Genomic DNA, 17,657 nt, shown 5'->3' with positions numbered 1-17,657 from the left:
GAACCACTGGTGCTCCTGACTTGTACTTTGTTTCTGGACTTTGCTTATCGTGTGATCCCTGCCTGTTTGATTCGTATTTGATACCTGGGTAGGTACCGCAAGTACAAGCGTAGCCAGGTGGCAGAGGCGTTACCAGGAGCGACAATGCAGGACCGAAGGATAAGGTAGAGATGAAGTCAGACAGGCAGAGGATCAGGGCAGGTGGCACAAAAGCAGGTCAGGCAATCCGGGTTGGCAACAGGAGATACGAATCAAACAGGCAGGGATCAGAAGATAAGCAAAGTCCAGAAACAAAGTACAAGTCAGAAGCACCAGTGGTTGACAGGCTCTTTAGCAAAAGACAAGGACCTTAACACTGAGGTGTCTGGGAGAAGGGCTGAAACACTTAAATACCTGCAGGAGAGCCAGGGTTGTTCAGCAAGGTCACCTGACCTAACCCGGCCCACCCGGGGAGTGATGCGCGTCGCCCCTAGAGCAGGGAAACATGACACCAGCCGAACTCAGGCTGTGTCCAGGGCTGAATAGAAGCTGTGGAGCGGAATCCTCAGAATCAATATCACTTATACAAACAGAGTGTCCTGGATTGCAGCAGTAATCGGGGGAACAGCAGCGCACCGCAGTTGCTGTTACAGGCAATGGCGTCCCTTAGATGTTATCTAGTGGTAGAAAGTCAATGTTGGTGACAAACCAAGCTCTGCTGGCTTGGGTGTGGCAGAATAAAGGGAAAAGTGTGACTCTGGCCGCATCTTCTGGAGGACACGGTGCGATGTGGAAAAATGTTCAGACCTCCGGTCTGAAGAAGAGGGGGGCATCATATGTTCACAGGGCATTAATGGTGGGCATTACATCTACTGTTGCCTAAATGGGCATAAAAGGAGGCGCTAATACTAAATATCTGTGTTCTGTTTGTTCAATTATGTAAAAAGAAGTTGTGGTCAGGAGATGTCATTAGAGCAATCTGTGCAAGACCGAGAAAAAAGTGAACAATTCCAATCAGAGTAGACATTACCTGTAAGTCATTGAGTGGGGTTCTATACGGATTCCTTAATTACTGTATCTTGGACCCCCCAGTCCGCAAGATAATAGTTTTGTGTGAAACTGGTCACTGGCACAAAAAAGGTTGGGGACCACTGCCCATATTTCAGATGACTTTATACGCTGATTTCTAGCGGTGCTGTTGTGAGTATAATAAAGCGTTTATTTTTGACATATTCACGGGTACTGCACTATGTTGCTGATCTTTTGAAGGGTCACCGCTGTCCTGTGAAGTTTCGATCGGCAGTGTGGCGTGTGTCTGTGCGGAAGTTTCAGCGTGGGATATGATTTAACTGCGCTTTTCTTCTACAAGGCGTTTCCAAACTACATCTCCTTTGAAGTGCGGACCTGGACTTTGGTTTATTGATTGCATGTGATAAGGAGGTTGGACTCCTATTCTCAGGACTGCTGCTTAGTTTGCGATATTGACACATAGAACAATTTATTTTCTTCTCTATTTGACCCCCATAACAGTTCCTATAAAATAGTACTTGGGCTTCAGCGAACCGAAGTCAGTTCATTAAAATACCTTGATTTTAATGCTTTTTCCAAACAGCAATAAAATGTATTGGCTCAGTGGAGTGAAAGTTGGTCTCGCCTGAAGTCACGCAAGACTTCTGTGAATTACTACTATATTCATATATGTGTAGTGTAGAGTTGAGCGAACACCTGGATGTTCGGGTTCGAGAAGTTCGGCCGAACTTCCCGGAAATGTTCGGGTTCGGAATCCGAACCCGACCCGAACTTCGTCCCGAACCCGAACCCCATTGAAGTCAATGGGGACCCAAACTTTTCGGCACTAAAAAGGCTGTAAAACAGCCCAGGAAAGAGCTAGAGGGCTGCAAACAAACAAATGTGGATAGGGAAATGAATAAAAATAAAATAAATAAAAATTAACCAATATCAATTGGAGAGAGGTCCCATAGCAGAGAATCTGGCTTCACGTCACCCACCACTGTAACAGTCCATTGTCAGATATTTAGTCCAAGGCACCCAGGCAGAGGAGAGAGGTCCCTTAACAGAGAATCTGGCTTCATGTCAGCAGAGAATCAGTCTGCATGTCATAGCAGAGAATCTGGCTTCACGTCAGCCACCACTGTAACAGTCCATTGTCATATATTTAGGTCCAGGCACCCAGGCAGAGGAGAGAGGTCACATAACAGAGAATCTGGCTTCATGTCAGCAGAGAATCAGTCTGCATGTCATAGCAGAGAATCATGATTTACGTCACCCAACACTGTAACAGTCCATTGTCATATATTTAGGCCCAGGCACCCAGGCAGAGGAGAGAGGTCCCGTAAAAGAGAATCTGGCTTCATGTCAGCAGAGAATCAGTCTGCATGTCCTAGCAGAGAATCAGGCTTCACGTCAGCAATCACTGTAACAGTCCATTGTCATATATTTAGGCCCAGGCACCCAGGCAGAGGAGAGAGGTTCCGTAACAGAGAATCTGGCTTCATGTCAGCAGAGAATCAGTCTGCATGTCATAGCAGAGAATCATGCTTTACGTCACCCAACACTGTAACAGTCCATTGTCATATATTTAGGCCCAGGCACCCAGGCAGAGGAGAGAGGTCCCGTAAAAGAGAATCTGGCTTCATGTCAGCAGAGAATCAGTCTGCATGTCCTAGCAGAGAATCATGCTTTACGTCACCCAACATTGGAACAGTCCATTGTCCTATATTTAGGCCCCGGCACCCAGACAGAGGAGAGGTTCATTCAACTTTGGGTTGCCTCGCAATATAATGGTAAAATGAAAATAAAAATAGGATTGAATGAGGAAGTGCCCTGGAGTACAATAATATATGGTTAAGGGGAGGTAGTTAATGTCTAATCTGCACAAGGGATGGACAGGTCCTTTGGGATCCATGCCTGGTTCATTTTTATGAACGTCAGCTTGTCCACATTCGCTGTAGACAGGCCGCTGCGTTTGTCTGTAATGACGCCCCCTGCCGTGCTGAATACACGTTCAGACAAAACGCTGGCCGCCGGGCAGGCCAGCACCTCCAAGGCATAAAAGGCTAGCTCTGGCCACGTGGACAATTTAGAGACCCAGAAGTTGAATGGGGCCAAACCATCAGTCAGTACGTGTAGGGGTGTGCACACGTACTGTTCCACCATGTTAGTGAAATGTTGCCTCCTGCTAACACGTTGCGTATCAGGTGGTGGTGCAGTTAGCTGTGGCGTGTTGACAAAACTTTTCCACAACTCTGCCATGCTAACCCTGCCCTCAGAGGAGCTGGCCGTGACACAGCTGCCTTGGTGACCTCTTGCTCCTCCTCTGCCTTGGCCTTGGGCTTCCACTTGTTCCCCTGTGACATTTGGGAATGCTCTCAGTAGCGCGTCTACCAACGTGCGCTTGTACTCGCGCATCTTCCTATCACGCTCCAGTGCAGGAAGTAAGGTGGGCACATTGTCTTTGTACCGTGGATCCAGCAGGGTGGCAACCCAGTAGTCCGGCAGCAGCAGAAGAGGCCGAGGCGGCAGCAGCAGAAGAGGTAGCAGGGGGAGCCTGAGTGACTTCCTTGTTTTTAAGGTGTTTACTTCACTGCAGTTCATGCTTTGCATGCAGGTGCCTGGTCATGCAGGTTGTGCTAAGGTTCAGAACGTTAATGCCTCGCTTCAGGCTCTGATGGCACAGCGTGCAAACCACTCGGGTCTTGTTGTCAGCACATTGTTTGAAGAAGTGCCATGCCAGGGAACTCCTTGAAGCTGCCTTTGGGGTGCTCGGTCCCAGATGGCGGCGGTCAGTAGCAGGCGGAGTCTCTTGGCGGCGGGTGTTCTGCTTTTGCCCACTGCTCCCTCTTTTGCTACGCTGTTGGCTCGGTCTCACCACTGCCTCTTCCTCCGAACTGTGAAAGTCAGTGGCACGACCTTCATTCCATGTGGGGTCTAGGACCTCATCGTCCCCTGCATCGTCTTCCACCCAGTCTTGATCCCTGACCTCCTGTTCAGTCTGCACACTGCAGAAAGACGCAGCAGTTGGCACCTGTGTTTCGTCATCATCAGAGACGTGCTGAGGTGGTATTCCCATGTCCTCATCATCAGGAAACATAAGTGGTTGTGCGTCAGTGCATTCTATGTCTTCCACCGCTGGGGAAGGGCTAGGTGGATGCCCTTGGGAAACCCTGCCAGCGGAGTCTTCAAACAGCATAAGAGACTGCTGCATAACTTGAGGCTCAGACAGTTTCCCTGGTATGCATGGGGGTGATGTGACAGACTGATGGGCTTGGTTTTCAGGCGCCATCTGTGCGCTTTCTGCAGAAGACTGGGTGGGAGATAATGTGAACGTGCTGGATCCACTGTCGGCCACCCAATTGACTAATGCCTGTACCTGCTCAGGCCTTACCATCCTTAGAACGGCATTGGGGCCCACCAAATATAGCTGTAAATTATGGTGGCTACTGGGACCTGAGGTAGTTGGTACACTAGGACATGTGGCTGTGGCAGAATGGCCACGTCCTCTCCCAGCACCAGAGGGTCCACTAACACCACCACGACCATGTTCGCATCCTTTACTAGATGTTTTCCTCATTGTTATCGTTCACCACAACAAGTATACGTTTACAGACAGAATTAGACTGGGATATGCACAGTAGCGTGTGTGTGAAGTTATTTAGAATGACCCTATGTGCACCTTGAATCTTATATACCCTTTTAGGGATAGATTTAAAGTAGGTCTGATACAGCAGAAACCACTAAATTAGGAAATTGCAAAATTGGGAATTGTATTTCAACCCAGAACAAAAACTGTGCTTTGACGGACACTAAATAACTTGACCAGCTACAGCAATAATGACAGATTTGGATGAATATAAATTTGAGGCCTATTATTTAGGCGCTGGGTGACAGGTATACGTTTACAGACAGAATTAGACTGGGATATGCACAGTAGCGTGTGTGTGAAGTTATTGAGAATGGCCCTATCTGCACCTTGAATCTTATATACCCTTTTAGGGATACATTTAAAGTAGGCCTGATACAGCAGGAACCACTAATTTAGAGAATTGCTAAATTGGGTATTGTATTTCAACCCAGAACAAAAACTGTGCTTTGACGGACACTAAATAACTTGACCAGCTACAGCAATAATGACAGATTTGGATGAATATAAATTTGAGGCCTATTATTTAGGCGCTGGGTGACAGGTATACGTTTACGGACAGAATTAGACTGGGATATGCACAGTAGTGTGTGTGTGAAGTTATTGAGAATGACCCTATCAGCACCTTGAATCTAATATACCCTTTTAGGGATAGATTTAAAGTAGGCCTGATACAGCAGAAACCACTAATTTAGAGAATTGCTAAATTGGGAATTGTATTTCAACCCAGAACAAAAACTGTGCTTTGACGGACACTAAATAACTTGCCCAGCTACAGCAATAACCACAGATTTATCTGACTATAAATTTGAGGCCTATTATTTAGGCGCTGGGTGACAGGTATACGTTTACAGACAGAATTAGACTAGGATATGGCCAAAAAATAACCACACTATTGATGGTTAAATGCACTTGGTGTGACAGCTTCGCCCTGATGTAGGATATAGCCAAAAAACAACCACACTATTGAGGGTTAAATGCACTTGGTGACAGGCTCAGCTTGCCCCTGATGTAGTATATGGCCAAAAAATAACCACACTATTGATGGTTAAATGCACTTGGTGTGACAGCTTCACCCTGATGTAGGATATAGCCAAAAAACAACCACACTATTGAGGGTTAAATGCACTTGGTGACATGCTCAGCTTGCCCCTGATGTAGTATATGGCCAAAAAAGTAACCACACTATTTATGGTTAAATGCACTTGGTGTGACAGCTTCACCCTGATGTAGGATATAGTCAAAAAACAACCACACTATTGAGGGTTAAATGCACTTGGTGACAGCTTGCCCCTGATGTAGTATATGGCCAAAAAATAACCACACTATTTATGGTTAAATGCACTTGGTGTGACAGCTTCACCCTGATGTAGGATATAGTCAAAAAACAACCACACTATTGAGGGTTAAATGCACTTGGTTACAGCTTGCCCCTGATGTAGGATATAGCCAAAAAATAACCACACTATTGAGGGTTAAATGTACTTGGTGGCAGCTTGTGCTGGTGCACCACAAGACACAAAATGGCCGCCGATCACCCCAGAAAAAAGTGAATGAAAAACGCTCTGGGCAGCCTAAAAACAGTGAGCAATTGAATAGCAGCAGTTCAATCATCCACAGCTGCAGATCGATCTCTGAATGAAGTCTTTTGGAGGAGTTAATCACTGCCTAATTTTGCCCTAACGTGGCAGCTGCAACCTCTCCCTACACTGATCAGAGCAGAGTGACGTGCGGCGCTACTTGACTCCAGCTTAAATAGAGGCTGGGTCACATGCTGCACTGGCCAATCACAGCCATGCCAATAGTAGCCATGGCTGTGACGGCCTCTTAGGGCAAGTAGTATGACGCTTGTTGATTGGCTGCTTTGCAGCCTTTCAAAAAGCGCCAAGAAAGCGACGAACACCGAACCCGAACCCGGACTTTTACGAAAATGTATATACAGTTCGGGTTACGCTCATCCCTAGTGTAGTGAAAACAAGTTTAAATAACAAGCTGAAGTGGGATTTGGTGCCGAGGTACCAGCCAGTACCAAAGTCCACTTCGGATTGCTATTTTAAATTGTTTTAAATAAGCAGATATGAATACAGTAGTAATTCACCAAAGTTTCGCGCAACTTTGGGCAAGATGAACTTTGGCTCCACAGATACATTTGAACGTATTGACTTCTACCCACAGAAGGTCATATTAATGCCCTTTTAATAGGACCTGACATACTTCCTATATAATAATTCAAGCCACAATGTCTATATAATAACATAAACTCTGACATTAGGCTTCTCTCAAGCTGAAAATTAAAAGTTACATGCTAATTAATGAAAAGATGAATGAGAATATTAACTATTGTGATGTTTACTACATAGAAGTATACTGTGTTTAGCAAAATTTTAGTTTCTAAAATAATCAATTGGGTTATTTGAGCTTAGGAAGGATGGCTGTAAGGTAGAATTATTTTTTATCACACAGGAGCATACACAGATCTCATAATCTTCAGGTAATTGGATTCCAGCTCACCCGCCTTCTCTTTGAAAGGTGCACGAAAAAAAAAGGATGAAGCCCTGTTGTAGTAATTGTGTATGAATTGAAAAAAATACAAATAACTGCTCGGGGAGGAGATTTGAAAAAACGCATTGTGTGCAGAGAGGCTTACTGGATCTTACGTCTGAAAACTAGAAGTCCAGCAGGACTTAATGTTAGAAAAGAAATAATGCATGTGTACTAGTTATGTTATCATGAAGTTCTTTCTGACCGTATTACATATAATATGGTTTGACAGTATGCATAGACTTTCAGCTAATTTAAATAGAGTCTCTATATGCCATGCTTTTTGTCAATACTTGGTTTTATAATACCCATTTGTATATGGACCAGTAAGAAGACCTAGCGGTTATTTAACCATGATAGCCAACACACATCTGAACTTTATTTAATCATGTCGATTTGTTTCACTGGGCATATAGAGTATTTTACGATGCCCACACACATAGAGATATACATATAGAAGGGTTGGGGCTCTGCGGGCCAGTCCATATATCCATGTCCATGAAATCCATGAAATCACACCCGCACCTGTTAATCCACTCCCAAAGGAGCGGCTAGGGGAGAAGGCAGGGAGGATTTATTTTCCTATAAAAGTGTCAACTTCAGAATACTCCTCAGTCATGAATAAGAACGTTGTCGTTTGACACGCGTAGACTGACAAGGGCATCCCTGGTTATGAATCACCCTGTACCTCTGTACCTATAATGCATGACCAAATAAAGGAACCTACGACTTCACCAATTTGAGCGCCGGATTTCCTTTTTACTAAATTACAGATCTCATAATGCCCCACAGCAAAACTTAGTACGAGCCCCTGTGCCCCACTTAGTTTCCCAGTACGATGCAAACATCACTCCCAGACAGGACAAAGTGCAACTTCCCAGATTTCAGCCGAATTTACTTTTTTTTTTTTTTATTAATGCGGAAATAATATTACTTAAATTTTTTTTATAAAAAGTCGCCCTCCATTTCACCCACTTTACCCAACTTCTATGTCAGAAAAATCAGAATAAGTCCATACTGTAAATATGACAACATATTTGTCAATGTAATAACACCAGACAACTAGCAAAATAGATCAATAAAGCTGCTTCCCTTCTATTGTAAAGCTACCTCTTGCAGCCACCACTAGGGGAGTTCAGTGCATAGGACTTCATACAATTACCATTGCCTTTATGTAAAGTCCGGTCTAAAGCCCACACTCCGCGAAGATATAAGTGAGGGACATGAACATGTGGAGTCACTGTGGGTAGAGATACATGGAGCTAAAAACAACAATAAATTACTAATAGGAGTTTACTATAAACCACCTAATATTCCAGAGTCCATAGAAAATCTACTACTAAACGAGATAGACGAGGCGGCAAACCATAATGAGGTGGTTATTATGGGGGACTTCAACTACCCAGATATAGACTGGGAAACTGAAACTTGTATATCTCATAAGGGAAACATGTTCTTGGCAATAACCAAAAACAATTACCTCTCCCAACTGGTTCAGGACCCGACTAGAGGGACGGCCATACTGGACTTAGCATTAACCAATAGGCCCGACAGAACAACAGACGTGCAGGTTGGGGGACACCTGGGAAATAGTGACCATAAAGTAATAACCTTCCAATTATCATTCAAAAGAGCATTTCTACAGGGAGGAACAAAAATACCAAACTTCAAAAAGCTAAATTTAGCCAACTAAGAGAGGCCATAGGCCAAACTAACTGGGACAAAGTCCTCAAAAATAAAAATACAGCCACAAAATGGGATATCTTTAAAAACATCCTAAAATCTCATTGTGAGAGGTACATACCGTATGGTAATAAAAGGTTAAGGAACAAAAAGAAACCAATGTGGATAAATAGAACTGTAAAGAAAGCAATAAATGACAAAAAGAAAGCATATAATTCACTGAAACAGGAGGGTAGCACGGAAGCACTGAAAAACTATAAAGAAAAAAATAGAACATGTAAAAAACAAATAAAAGCGGCCAAACTAGAGACTGAGAGATTAATTGCCAAAGAGAGTAAAACTAACCCTAAAATGTTCTTCAATTATATAAATGTTAAAAAGTATAAATCTGAAGGTGTCGGCCCTTTAAAGAGTAATGAGGGGGAAGTCGCAGAGAGCGATGAGGAGAAAGCAAAGCTGTTAAATATTTTTTCTCCAATGTATTCACTGAGGAAAATAAATTGTCAGATGACATGCAGAATGCAAAAATAAATTCCCCATTAAAAGTGTCCTGTCTGACCCAGGAAGAAGTACATCAGCGACTTAAACTTAAAAAGATTAAAATAGACAAAATCGCCAGGACCGGATGGCATACACCCCCATATCCTAAAGGAATTAAGTAATGTCATAGCCAGACCCTTATTTCTGATATTTGCAGACTCTATACTGACAGGGAATGCCCCACAGGATTGGCGCATGTCATATGTGGTGCCAATATTCAAAAAGGGGCCAAAAACAGAGCCTGGAAACTATAGGCCGGTAAGTTTAACATCTGTTGTGGGTAAACTGTTTGAAGGTTTTCTGAGAGATGCTATGTTAGAGCATCTCAACGGAAATAAGCAAATAACGCCATATCAGCATGGCTTCGTGAGGGATCGGTCATGTCAGACTAATTTAATCAGTTTCTATGAGGAGGTAAGTTCTAGACTTGACAGCGCGAATCAATGGATGTCGTATATCTGGACTTCTCCAAAGCATTTGACACTGTACCACATAAAAGGTTAGTATATAAAATGAGAATGCTCGGACTGGGAGAAAACATCTGTATGTGGGTAAGTAACTGGCTCAGTGATAGAAAACAGAGGGTGGTTATTAACGGTACACACAGATTGGGTCACTGTCACTAGTGGGGTACCTCAGGGGTCAGTATTGGGCCCTATTCTCTTCAATATATTTATTAATGATCTTGTAGAAGGCTTGCATAGTAAAGTATCAATTTTCGCAGATGACACTAAACTGTGTAAAGTAATTTACACTGATGAGGACAGTATACTACTACAGAGAGATCTGGATAGATTGGAGGCTTGGGCAGATAAGTGGCAGATGAGGTTTAACACTGATAAATGTAAAGTTACGCACATGGGAAGGAAAAATGCAAGTCACCCGTACATACTAAATGGTAAAACACTCTGTAACACTGACATGGAAAAGGATCTAGGAATTGTAATAAACAGCAAACTAAGCTGCAAAAACCAGTGTCGGGCAGCTGCTGCCAAGGCCAACAAGATAATGGGTTGCATCAGAAGGGGCGTAGATTCCTGTGATAAGAACATAGTCCTACCACTTTACAAATCGCTAGTCAGACCACACATGGAGTACTGTGTACAGTTCTGGGCTCCTGTAAACAAGGCAGACATAGCAGAGCTATAGAAGGTCCAGAGGAGGGCATCTAAAGTAATAACTGGAATGGGGCAACTACATTACCCTGAAAGATGATCAAAATTAGGGTTATTCACTTTAGAAAAAAGATGACTGAGGGGAGATCTAATTACTATGTATAAATATAGGGGATTCACAGACTGAACATACAACCCTGTTCACGGGATTATAGTAGAATTAGGTCAAATTTACAAACGGGTGTCACAGAAGGAACCATTTAATTCTAAAGCTTCACTTTTAATATTTATATTTAAAATTAACGCCCCATGATGTATAAGAAATATGTAAACAAAAAAAGAGAAAATAAAGCAAACATAAATCTATCCCACTTGACTTCTTGGATGTAGGAGATCAAGTGAATGATGAATATGGGGCAGTGTCCCTAATGGATTCCCCTACAATTAAGGCCCTGCCTGAAAACGGAATGGCCGCCCCGATAGGGGCGATCCCGTATCTCGTACCTCCTGTAATGCCCTGGAGGACCCTGATACAGGTGACTGATGAAAATGATCCTATGGGGAGACCAGTACTAGTCTACAGGTGTGCCAAAAATAAGAAATGCTTTATTTATACAAATAACACCCCAACCCCCATATGGTAGAGGTAAAAAAAATGACAAAGACAAAGTGCGATTGTGATGTGTTTGTATAGAGCGTCCCTACGCGTTTCGCCCTGTTGATATTGGGCTCCTCAGGGGACAAAAACCAGAATAGCACACGGGGTGTGTCACATACAATTACAAAGACAGCAAAGCAGCCACCAAAAACAATACTAATTAAGTGACTGAATATAGTATGATAGACTGGTCACTTAATTATGAATAATTATTAGAGAATAAGACACATAAGACTCCAGTAATACAGTGAGGCAGGAGGTATGCCGGACAGCACAACTGGAGGGTGATGATATATCCCTGATCACAACATAATGAGCCAACAATCACAGTAGTGACACATGTCCTATCATTTGTTAATAATATGGATGGACAATTGTGTAGGTATAACAAGTGATGGCGGTCTATTCCAACTATAGTTATAGCTGAGAAATTGAATATAATAATATTATTAGAAAGTCTGTTAGTATGTCGCAGTGGTCTATGCTGAGTGTATATAGAGCTATCAATATATAGGGATTATCTATCCCCTTTAGCTGTATCGACAGTCAGACCCCAATATTTGCATTATGGCGGCATGCTAAAGCTAAAACAGACCAATCAGCTATTATATAGTGGCAATGCACATGGAAACTTGCGTGTCCGGGAGATGATAAAGATTATTCCATTGATGTCTGGCCCACACCGGTAAGTAAAGATATCCTGATGGTGGAGGGCTGCAAGGAATGGTGTCACGAAGTCTCGGCGTGACCGCTCGCCCAGATGAAGACGCGGCCGCAGCTGGAGAGCGGCGTCTGTGCTTAAATCAGCACCACTTCCGGGTATGACGCGCGGACATGTGATCGCAAGGCAGCGGTCACGTGACTTCCAGTGACGTCATGAGGACAAGGCCCGCATACTGCATCGGCAACTAGGGAGAGACGACTATTGCGATGCGAATAACCGATCGCTGAGCTGTTAAAGCTTGTAGTCTATAGGATGTTAGGATGTTAGTATGCGGAGGCCCCATGTACAAATGTAATTCCATAGGGTCGCAGAAGGGCCATCAGTATCTATATCAATTTCTATTAACAAGTATATATGATTTTGATCCGAACAGAATCTGGTATCTGATCTTATTTTTATTTAATATTAAGCAAAATATTGTATCAAATCCTATAAGGGACACCCATATGATGTGATTTAGATACACAATATATAGTGTAATGCAGTAATTAATCTGATAAATGCCGGTAAATACAAAGCAGGTAGATAAGGTTATCAGGTTATAGTGTCATATATGATGATCATCACCTATGTCCTAATCATGTTCTATAGTCGGCTAGTGCTCCATAATATAATTAGAGACTGTCGTACAAATTGATGGGTCCAAAATAATAAATAAACAGTATTTAGATAAAAATTGAGAAAATTATTCTCTATTTGATATGTTGGTATGATACCACTGGTCTACAGATTACCAGTATTAAGATCTCTATATATTTGATTTTTGACCTCTTCATAAAAAGCACGCAAAATCAATGTGTTCGTTTAGTCCAGCCGGTGTAGTGGTATTAAGTCTAAAAATCCATTTAGATTCTTTTTGTTTTAGGAGTTTATCTATGTCTCCTTTTCTGGTTGTGAGTTTCAGTACCTCAATCACTGAGAATCGGACAACTTCAGGATTCCCGGCGTGGTTAGACCAAACATGGCGGGAAATTGGTTTATCACGTCTTTTACGGATATCTCCAATATGTTCCAAGACTCTTACTTTAAATGATCTCTTTGTTTTCCCTATATACTTAAGGTCACAGGGACATGTGGCCATATAGATCACACCCATAGTGTTGCAGTTGGCGAAGCTGCGGACGTGAAATGTTTTCTCGTTCGAGCTATTCTGAAATGTATTGCCTGGAGACAGAAAACTGCAGGCTTTACATTTCCCACATCTGAAGGTGCCCACTTGTCTATTTGTAAGCCATGTATTTGATACTGGGGGGTCAAAATGACTATGCACCAGAGTGTCCCCTATACTGCGTCCTCGTCTGAATGTGATGGATGGATTCTCTGGCAGGACATGTGTCAAATCTGGGTCTGTTTTAATTAAAGACCAATAACGACTCAGAATGTCCCGGACCTGTTGGGACTCAGAGTCAAACGTACCAATGATTCTGATCGGTCCTGGAGTGTTCGTTATTTCTTTTTTTGGAGTTTGTAAGAGGGAGGGGCAGTCCCTCGATTTGGCCCAGTTCAGGCCTCATAAAGGCAATGGTCGGGTACCCCCTTTCCTTAAAACGATGGAATAGTTTTGAGGATTCCCTCACAAAGGTTTCCGGGTCCGAACAATTACGTCGCACCCTCAGGAATTGACCTTTGGGGATGCCCTTTTTGAGGGACCTCGGGTGGAAGCTCTCCCACCGGAGAAGACTATTGGTGGAAGTCTTTTTTCTGAACAACGTTGTTTTAATATAATTATTTATGTCCCGTTCGAGGGTCACATCTAAAAACGTAATTCGACTATGATGTATTTCTGACGTGAAAAATAGTCCTATCTGATTAGAATTCAATGTATCCATAAATAGATGAAATTCCTGTTCTGTTCCAGACCATAGAAGCAGGATGTCATCTATGAATCTGGACCAAAGAGATATATGTTTGGTCCACTGATTCATAGCTTCAGAGAAGACTATCACGTCTTCCCACCAGCCCAGGAGCAAATTTGCATATGTCGGTGCACACGGGCTACCCATAGCGGTGCCCCTGAGCTGGTGGTAGAGGCGACCATCAAAAACAAAATAATTATGTGTTAGAACAAACTTAAGTAGTTCGAGAACAAAGTTATTGTGATGAACCATGTTAGTGGATCGAGTCTCCAAAAAATATTTTGCTGATATCAGACCTTTATCGTGGGGGATCGATGTGTAGAGTGCCTCTACATCAATCGAGGCGAACCAGGTGTATGGTTCCAGAGAGATGCCTTCTAGTCTTTTAAGCAAGTCGGTGGTGTCGCGAAGATAGGAGGGTAGAGCGGATACAAATGGTCGTAGGATGTAATCAATGTAGGTCCCTACATGTTGGGTGAGGCTATCAATACCAGAGACAATAGGACGTCCCTTCAATGGAACTGTTCCCTTATGGATTTTTGGAAGTCCATAAAAGGTCGCTATTTTTGGATTAGTTGGTAGTAAAAATTCGGATTCTTTTTTGTCTATACATTTGTTGAGAAGGCCCCATTGTATGATTTCAGTCAGTTCAGCTAGATAGGTTGGTGTGGGGTCATTTTTCAAGCGTTCATAACTATTTGTATCTGATACAAGGGTATAGCACATGTCCCTATATTGTTGGAGGGAAAGGATAACAATGTTTCCCCCCTTATCTGATGGTTTCACTACAATGTTACTATTTTTATTGAGATTTTGTAGTGCTGTCATTTCAGAATAAGTATAGTTTTTATGTATGTTTTGTTCTTCAAGCTTGTGTAAATCGCGTGTTACTGATCTCAAAAAAGTTTCAATGTTGGCATCGTTAAGGGTTTTCGGTGGCATTTTAATGCTTCTGTTTTTAAGAGACGTGAAAGGGCCTTGTCCAATGGGGCGTTCATTTTCATCTAGTAACTCAGTGAGATTGTTCAAACTATCTAGATCTTCCCTATTGATCCCCAGTTCTAGGCATCTTTTTTGATCTGTTGTGGCAAAAATTTTATGCCAACGAAGTTTTCTAGTGAAGAGATTTAGATCCTTGATCCAATTGAAACAATTGTAACGTGTAGTTGGAACAAAGGTCAGGCCCCTTCTTAAAATGGATATTTCGTCTCTGGATAATGTAATATCTGAGAGGTTAATAATAGACATGTCAGATGAAGTACAACTTATTTCTTGTTTAGTTGATGAGGTAGAGGGCGATCCCTCAGTCCATAGATGTTTCCTTGTGGTGGGCCTAAAAAAGGCAAGGAGTTGGAAGTTGGTATACCAGAGTGTGTAGAGGGCCCCAATGTACAGCCATCTGAAGTATATTCCTGCCTTCTGTCGTCTCGTGTTCTGTCTCCTCTCTCCTCCATATTTTGTGACTCCCATTGTCTCTGATATTGAAAGCCTGTCGATTGTTCCCCCCTACCGGTGGGTCTGGGTCCCAAATATCTGCTCCGTCCCCTCCTGCGACCTCTCCCTCTCCAATTAGTTCTTGGGTGGGTGTAAGTCTGACGATATGTGGTAGACTCTGGATCAGAACTCTCTGCCTCTGAGGCAGATGTGTCAGTAATGAAACCCCTTTGGTCTGTTCTTATGCTCGTGTAGGCTGTGTTGCTTCTAAATTCTGTAAGGTCTTTGGTAAATTGGCGGTGTTTCCTTTCTACCAAATTATTCCTAAATTTTTCGATGTTGTTTTGAAGTTCGAGTTCTTTTTTGGGGAATTCAGTATGATCTTTGAATTTAAGGGCTTGCTCGGTTAGGTTTTGTTTACGTTTATCTAGTTGTTGAATATTGTTTTTTTCCTGATCTAGTAATAAACGCATGAACCTGACTGAGCTCGCTGTGGCCTCAGCCTCCCATTTCATCAGTAGTTCAACGTTACTGATGCGTGCGGCTGGGCGTATGAAAATTCGAAGACAGTCTCTAATTATATTATGGAGCACTAGCCGACTATAGAACATGATTAGGACATAGGTGATGATCATCATATATGACACTATAACCTGATAACCTTATCTACCTGCTTTGTATTTACCGGCATTTATCAGATTAATTACTGCATTACACTATATATTGTGTATCTAAATCACATCATATGGGTGTCCCTTATAGGATTTGATACAATATTTTGCTTAATATTAAATAAAAATAAGATCAGATACCAGATTCTGTTCGGATCAAAATCATATATACTTGTTAATAGAAATTGATATAGATACTGATGGCCCTTCTGCGACCCTATGGAATTACATTTGTACATGGGGCCTCCGCATACTAACATCCTAACATCCTATAGACTACAAGCTTTAACAGCTCAGCGATCGGTTATTCGCATCGCAATAGTCGTCTCTCCCTAGTTGCCGATGCAGTATGCGGGCCTTGTCCTCATGACGTCACTGGAAGTCACGTGACCGCTGCCTTGCGATCACATGTCCGCGCGTCATACCCGGAAGTGGTGCTGATTTAAGCACAGACGCCGCTCTCCAGCTGCGGCCGCGTCTTCATCTGAGCGAGCGGTCACGCCGAGACTTCGTGACACCATTCCTTGCAGCCCTCCACCATCAGGATATCTTTACTTACCGGTGTGGGCCAGACATCAATGGAATAATCTTTATCATCTCCCGGACACGCAAGTTTCCATGTGCATTGCCACTATATAATAGCTGATTGGTCTGTTTTAGCTTTAGCATGCCGCCATAATGCAAATATTGGGGTCTGACTGTCGATACAGCTAAAGGGGATAGATAATCCCTATATATTGATAGCTCTATATACACTCAGCATAGACCACTGCGACATACTAACAGACTTACTAATAATATTATTATATTCAATTTCTCAGCTATAACTATAGTTGGAATAGACCGCCATCACTTGTTATACCTACACAATTGTCCATCCATATTATTAACAAATGATAGGACATGTGTCACTACTGTGATTGTTGGCTCATTATGTTGTGATCAGGGATATATCATCACCCTCCAGTTGTGCTGTCCGGCATACCTCCTGCCTCACTGTATTACTGGAGTCTTATGTGTCTTATTCTCTAATAATTATTCATAATTAAGTGACCAGTCTATCATACTATATTCAGTCACTTAATTAGTATTGTTTTTGGTGGCTGCTTTGCTGTCTTTGTAATTGTATGTGACACACCCCGTGTGCTATTCTGGTTTTTGTCCCCTGAGGAGCCCAATACCAACAGGGCGAAACGCGTAGGGACGCTCTATACAAACACATCACAATCGCACTTTGTCTTTGTCATTTTTTTTACCTCTACCATATGGGGGTTGGGGTGTTATTTGTATAAATAAAGCATTTCTTATTTTTGGCACACCTGTAGACTAGTACTGGTCTCCCCATAGGATCATTTTCATCGGTCACCTGTATCAGGGTCCTCCAGGGCATTACAGGAGGTACGAGATACGGGATCGCCCCTATCGGGGCGGCCATTCCGTTTTCAGGCAGGGCCTTAATTGTAGGGGAATCCATTAGGGACACTGCCCCATATTCATCATTCACTTGATCTCCTACATCCAAGAAGTCAAGTGGGATAGATTTATGTTTGCTTTATTTTCTCTTTTTTTGTTTACATATTTCTTATACATCATGGGGCGTTAATTTTAAATATAAATATTAAAAGTGAAGCTTTAGAATTAAATGGTTCCTTCTGTGACACCCCTATGTATAAATATATCAGGGGTCAGTACAGAGATCTCTCCCATCATCTGTTTATCCCCAGGACTGTGACTGTGACGAGGGGACATCCTCTGCGTCTGGAGGAAAGAAGGTTTGTACACAAACATAGAAGAGG

At 42.7% G+C, this 17,657-nt stretch overlaps 1 protein-coding gene across 2 annotated transcripts in view; it reads right to left on the bottom strand.

Annotated features, from left to right (window-relative positions):
• Positions 1–17,657, bottom strand: part of EPSTI1 (epithelial stromal interaction 1) — a 166,621-nt gene that overhangs the window by 31,718 nt on the left and 117,246 nt on the right. The window lies entirely within an intron of this gene.

Source organism: Bufo gargarizans, chromosome 3 (assembly GCF_014858855.1).
Source record: "Bufo gargarizans isolate SCDJY-AF-19 chromosome 3, ASM1485885v1, whole genome shotgun sequence".
NCBI lineage: Eukaryota > Metazoa > Chordata > Amphibia > Anura > Bufonidae > Bufo > Bufo gargarizans.
Note: the sequence above shows the minus strand (reverse complement) of the source record. Positions and strands in the feature narration are given on the sequence as shown.